This window comes from Tenrec ecaudatus, chromosome 4, assembly GCF_050624435.1.
Source record: "Tenrec ecaudatus isolate mTenEca1 chromosome 4, mTenEca1.hap1, whole genome shotgun sequence".
In the NCBI taxonomy this organism is placed as follows: Eukaryota; Metazoa; Chordata; class Mammalia; order Afrosoricida; family Tenrecidae; genus Tenrec; species Tenrec ecaudatus.
In genome coordinates, this window is record NC_134533.1 from 99261893 (window position 1) to 99268434 (window position 6542).

Here is a 6542-nt window from a genome sequence, read left to right on the forward strand (position 1 = left end):
AAAACATAGGCAAAAATATTCTCTGCTTTTAGCCACCGTCTGTCAGACATCAGTAATGTAGCTCTTCTTCCACATCCTTTTCTGAATCTGCTTTGAATTTCTGACAGCTCTCTGTTGATGTGCTTCAGCAACTATGTTTTTGAATAGTATTCAGCCAAATCGTGCTTGCCTGTGATATTACTTATAATGTTTGACAATTTTGTTGGATCACCTTTCTTTTTGATGGGCGCAAACATGGATCTTTCCAACTGAGTAGATAGCTGTTAAGTGATTGAAAAGGGTATTTTCCATGAGTGAATTGTTGATATTGCAAAATTCAATCTCCAAACCATGAAATCACTGGTGCCATTTCTAGCACAAAGGCCTTATGTGTTAGGCACAGATCTATCTTCTTTTTAATCCACTTTCTTGGGGGCCCATACAGCTCTTATCACAGTCCACGCATCCATCCATTGTGTAAGCACATCCGCACATCCATCGCCCTCACCGATATGCACTTTCATACTGCAATTGCAAGTAGTTATCAAGATATCTTTTTTTAAAAAAACAAGGGTGTCTCATACTTGGTCAATTTCAAATGACAGAAGATCATTTGATCTTCTATCTGATCACATATTTGGTCAATTTAAAATGACAGAAGGTAGATAGATTTTTCCAGTTTCTTTATCTTTACAGTTAGTGGTTTCTGTGTGAATTTGAACCATCATCATATGACCTGGTGTTCCTGGTTGGCATATGAGTGTTATCCTAGCTCTGACAGCGTGGTACTTCCTGATTGATCTTGAGAGGTTCTTTTTGACGATAAATGCGATGCCATCTGACTTCAATTTCTTGTTCCTGGCAGAGTTGGCTCATACATTTTTCTGCTTCGAAATTTGAGTGCATTTCAGCTTCCTGAGACATCTGATATTGGTCTTATGTACTCAATTTCATTTTTGGTAACTTTCAAACACCCCAGGTTGATACTTCAAACATTATACATTTTCATTTTTAATGGATGGATGCCAGGGTTTCTTCTTATTTTGTGTCTAGAAATTTAGACTTTTACAGATTCGTTCCCCTGGATGATCCTCAGGGTGGCTCTCCTACTGATTATGCATCTCTGCCTTCTGGCACTTACTCCAGCTAGGGGGTAATGGTGGTGGCTGCTGATGCCACTCCTACCTCGGCAGGGTTTCTGCAGCCCCTCTGTCCCACTTGCTGAACCCAGGTTGTGAGAGAGCATCTCCCTCCAAAGGAAGTGCTCAGTTCCACTCTGCTAAGGAGAGCAGTGATCTTCAGCTGTAACAATGATCTAGCTGAAAAAGAGATGGAAGTTGCAACAATTGGTTTTTTTTCACATCTTCCCTGCCAATCATTCCACATTGTCATAATTGCTAATATTGAAGTTATTGGGATTTTTCTCATCAGTATTTATAGCCATCATCTAAGGACATCTATAGCAGCTCAGCAGATTCTTCCTGTAGTCCACACTCCACCCTATGGCTTCTTTCTTTCTTTATTTTTTAAGACTTCTCGCCAGCTGTCACAGTATATAGCTCTTATCTGCTTGCTCTTTGCCCCAGTAGAAGTTAAGTCCAGGGGCACAGACTCTGTATCTTCAGTACTTAGAACTATGCTTAGAACATAGCAAACCCTTATAAATATTTGTTAGGTGAAGGGACATTTTAGTTTGATATGTTGAGCTTCCTAAGCAGAAATATTTTAAAAGAGAAAGCTTTCTCCAAAAGGCCACGTGTTTTCCTACAGCTGAAGTTTTGAAAATTTTCAGAGATATTGTGTAGTAATTCAACGATTATTCAAAAGCAAAGAAGGGAGAAGGAATCAGAGGAGCGTCTATATTTTCATGAAATGCGACGTTTATAGGATTAAAAACACAAATGTGGTTGAAATGTTCATATGCATAACTAAACCTGACCTCTATTCTTCAAGTGTGTTTCTTCCCATATATGTGAGATTCTTTACTAGTGACCTTAAACTCTTGTCTGGCTTTCAGAAGGCTCCAGGGGATGCTTTTGATTTCAGATGTAAGAGTATCTCTGAGCACTCATTTGGGGGCGCATTCAGCCTTCATGGCTCGAGAAAGTCGAGTCCATGAGAATCTGAAATTCTCTTCTGTATTCCCCCGCCCCACCCCCTTTGATCAGGACTTGATCGAACATTTTGATGCAAGATTCTATCCTGTGGATGAAAGATTCTACACATCTATAGAATCCTTCACCAGAATGTTTCGTTATAGTAGCTGGGCACCACGCCGTTCTTCAGGTCTCCTCATGAAGGAGGCAATTAGCCACCCCTCCCATATCCTCCTCCCATTCCTGACCCTCTTTTCTCTGTTGCTCCAGGTGAACAGACCAGTTGTTGTGCCTTGGATGATCCCTAGTCATACTATAAGACCTCAGGCACTACACAGCGCAAGAGGAGGTGAACAGGGACACTAAGCATGGTGTTAGCCCAGTTAACGGGAGAACCTATGAAAACATGGCCCTAAGTCTCCAAACCAAGGAACCCAATCCTGTCAGGTTATACATAAGTAACTTCCATGAATTAAACTTTATTTGTAAGCTATCATGAAGCCGTTAACAAACTGGGGAATTCCCAGCACTTCCAATGCTTCTCATATTTGCTTTGGAATTAGAACAGTATGTTCTCTATTAGATTTCACTTTCACTTTTAGTTTGAATTCCAGGGTGGAATCTGTATCTACTTCCTTACAGATAAAAACTTGGAGTGAAATAAGCTGTACATCTTGCTCAATAAATCTTTATCAACTGGCACACTGATGAAAATGGAACTAGTCTATCCACTGGGCCATCTCTATCCTAAGTCTGAATCCAAAATTTTAAGTGTCACATGCCTTATATTTTATATTAAGCTGCTTATGTTTTCATTGAGATACATACACCTTACCTTAAACTTCACCTGAAATTGCTACAGCATTGTTATTATGTAAAATTTCATCCACAAAGTTTTTAAGAATTGTAATTGGCCTTAAGGGAAAAAATTTTAAGTTGATTACTTAATATTAGAAACTGCAAACTCATTACAGTTAGGAGATAGCAAAATGTCAAGTTAGACATGGGGGGAAAACTCTCACATACATATGTCATATTTTGCTCACACGTCAACAATAGAAGAAAACTTGTTGGCTCATTGGGCCTCTACTCAAGTACTCCCTCAATGCAAGAGCACTTTGTTCTAATAACCTGGCATTCCATGATGTTCACCTTCCCAACATGATCACTGAAGACAAAATGGGTGCATAAGCAAAGGTGGCGAAGATAGCTGGTGGTGCCCAGCTATCAAAAGATATAGAATCTGGCGTCTTAAAGGCTTGAAGACAAACAGGCAGCCATCTAGCTCAGAAGCAACAAAGCCTACATGGGAAAAGGACACCAACCTGTGTGATCATGATGTATAGGTGGGATCAGGTATCAGGCATCAAAGACCCAGAACAAACAATCAAATCGATGTGAATGAGAGGGATGGCAGAGTGGAGACCCAAAGCCCATCTGTAGACAATCGGACATCCCCTTACAAAAGAGACGTGGGGAGGAGATGAGCCAGTCAGTGTGCAGTATAGCACTGATGAAACATACAACTTTCCTCTAGTTCTTTAATGCTCTCCTACCCCCCTAGTATCATAACCCCAATTCTACCTTATAAATCTGGCTAGACCAGAGGATGTACACTGGTACAGACAAGAGCTGGAAACACAGGGAACCCAGGACAGATAAACCCCTCAGGACCAATAATGACAGCAGTAATACCAGGAGGGTAAGGAGCCAATGGGGGAAGGAAGAGGGAACTGATTACAATGATCTACATATAACCCCTTCCCAGGGGGATGGAAAACAGAAAACTGGGTGAAGGGAGACAGCAGTCAGTGTAAGACATGGGGGAAAAAAATCTAAATTACCAAGGGTTCATGAGGGAGAGAGAGAGGGGGAGGGACGAACATGAGCTGATACCAAAGGCTCAAGTAGAAAGAAAATGTTTTGAAAATGATGGTGGCAACATATGTACAAATGTGCTTGACACAATGGATGGATGGATGGATTGTGATAAGAGCTGTACGAGCCCTCAACAAAATGATTAAAAAAAAAACCCAACCTTGTCAGCTAGTGTTGCTGCTGCTGCTGCTGTCAGCCGCTGCGTGCCACCCACTCGGTTCAGGCTCAGAGCGACCCTGTGCACGGCAGAGCACAACTCGGCCCGGGCCTGCACCATCCTCACAGTCATTCTTATGTTTGAGCCCACCATTGCTGCCACCGTGTCTACCCAGCTTGTCAAAAGCCTTCTTCTTTCCTGCTGCCTGTCCACTTTCCCAATCCAGATAGCCTTTCCCAGGTACTGGTTGTCCCCACCGATATGTCCAAAGTCTGTGAGATGAAGTCGCACCACCTTTGCTTCCCAAGACTGTGTGGCTGCCCTTCTTCCAAGACGGGCCTCGTTCTTTTGGCAGTGCCTGGGACTTTGCATCGTCTGCAGCAACGATTTCCCGTCTTCCTTATTTACTGTCCAACTTTCACAAGCATACGAGACAAAGGACTGCTTCTTTCTACTTCTAAAATGCTATTTAGAGAGAAAATCTATTTTTAAAAAAAATATGTAACGTGTCACAAAGTTGCGTGTCATCCTTGCGCAGGGGCCATGCTAATCTTCTATGTATCATTCCAATTTTAGTATATGTGCTGCCAAAGCGAGCACGAGAAAATCTATTTTAGATGTTGGAAGGAAAGTGTGTGAGTGTGTGTGTGTTTAAATGTGGGTATCTATTGGGGATATAAAAAGGGATCAAGGGCCCTTACAATGGTTTGTGTAAGACATGAAAAAAAATCTAAATTATCAAGGATTCATCAGGGAGGGAGGAGGAGAGGGGGAAAATGAGCTGATACCAGGGGTTCAAGTAGAAAGAAAATGTTTTTAAAAAGATGACAGCGTATATACAGATGAGTCTGACAAAATGGATGTATGTATGGATTGTGATGAGCTGTAAGAGCCCCCAATAAAATAAAATTAGAATAAAAAACAAAATCAAAAAAGTAAGTTTTCATCATAATAAAATATACTATTTTCAAAAAAGGATCAAAGCAAAATTTAAGATTAAAAGTTTGAATGCAGGTTGAGAATGGAGCAGGCCCAGTGGACAGAGCCTCCACTTCCATCAGTGACTCACTGATGAAGAATTTTTGAGTACTTATGTGCAGGCAACAGCGAAGCAATCGAATGATGTGGTGGACAAAACAGGCGTAGTCCAGGTTCATAAATAATCTCTAGAAGCATCTAGAGATTTAGTAGGAAGCCCTGGTGGTGAAATGCTTAGAAATCAGCACAAACCTGAAGGTCGACGGCGGCGGGAACCCACAGAGCCATGGGCAAAAGAGCGAGCCGGGCATTCTGCTTCCATAAAGTCTGCAGGGTGGACTGTGGATCAGTTTTACTTTTGGTGTCTGTGAGTCAGAACTAACACAAGGACACACAACACACAGTTCAGGGATGGGTTAGGCTGTGACCTTTAAACTGGGGCATTTCTTTGAGGATTTAAAAAGAGTTTCCAATTTGTCATTCGAAAGTCAGGTAGTTTTAAGAGAAGTAATACCCAGTCCCGAGATTCAATATGGAATTTGAACTAAAAGTGGCTTTTCTGGAAACAAGAGTTGTGAAGGTTGCCCAGTTAGTTCGGTCTTGCCACCTCTTTTCACAAGGACCCTTTTCTCTCATTACAAAAGATAGGTTCATCTCTCATCCATCTCCCGAGTGTATAGACCTCTTGATCTATTAGAAGTATTGGCGTGGCTGTGGAGAAAATGAATGGCTCAATGCCTGGGTATAGGATTTCCAGATTTATGAAAACCAGTGAAATGTAAATTTCAGATGTCGATGCTATTGTTGTTAGATGCCATGGGCTCACGAAACACTCCCCAGTCCCGTGCCATCCCCACAGTTGTTCCTATCTTGCGCCATCCCTGTAGCCACTGGGCCAATCCATCTCGCTGAGGGCCTGCCTCTTTCTCACCGCCCCTCTACTTGACCAAGCACGATGTCCTTCTCCAGGGACTGGTCTCTCCTGACAACATGCCCAGAGCATGTAAGTCTCCCCATCCTTGCCTCCACGAAGCACCCTGGCCAGACTGTTTCCAAGGTGGATGTGTTTGTCCTTTTAGCAGTCCATGCTACTTTCAACATTCTTTGCCAGCATCACAATTCAAATCCATCAATTCTTCTTAGGTCTTCCTTATTTAATGCCCAATGTTCACATGCCTATCAAGCAATTGAAAGTACCATGGTTTGGGCCAGGCACACCTAGATGCCCATAAAAGACATCTACACGACACCACGTGGTGAACAATTATTTTAAGACAAAGGGGCAAAGAATTTCGAGTTTTGGAAATGACACAAACAGAATACAATTAAATAGCATGTTGACAATTTTTTTAATGTGTGCGGAAATTGTTATGTGGAAACCTTATTTGCTGTATAAACTTTACAGCAAAACACAATAAAGGGATCATCAAAGAAGGAAGCCCTATGGAGCATGG

General features: G+C 41.9%; 1 non-coding gene across 1 annotated transcript; it reads right to left on the minus strand.

The window, feature by feature from the left end:
• Nucleotides 1–4603: 4603 nt before the first annotated feature.
• LOC142447462 (U6 spliceosomal RNA) lies at nucleotides 4604–4710 on the minus strand. The gene has a single exon (XR_012784163.1). It is a non-coding gene; the product is annotated as a U6 spliceosomal RNA (small nuclear RNA).
• Nucleotides 4711–6542: the final 1832 nt, after the last annotated feature.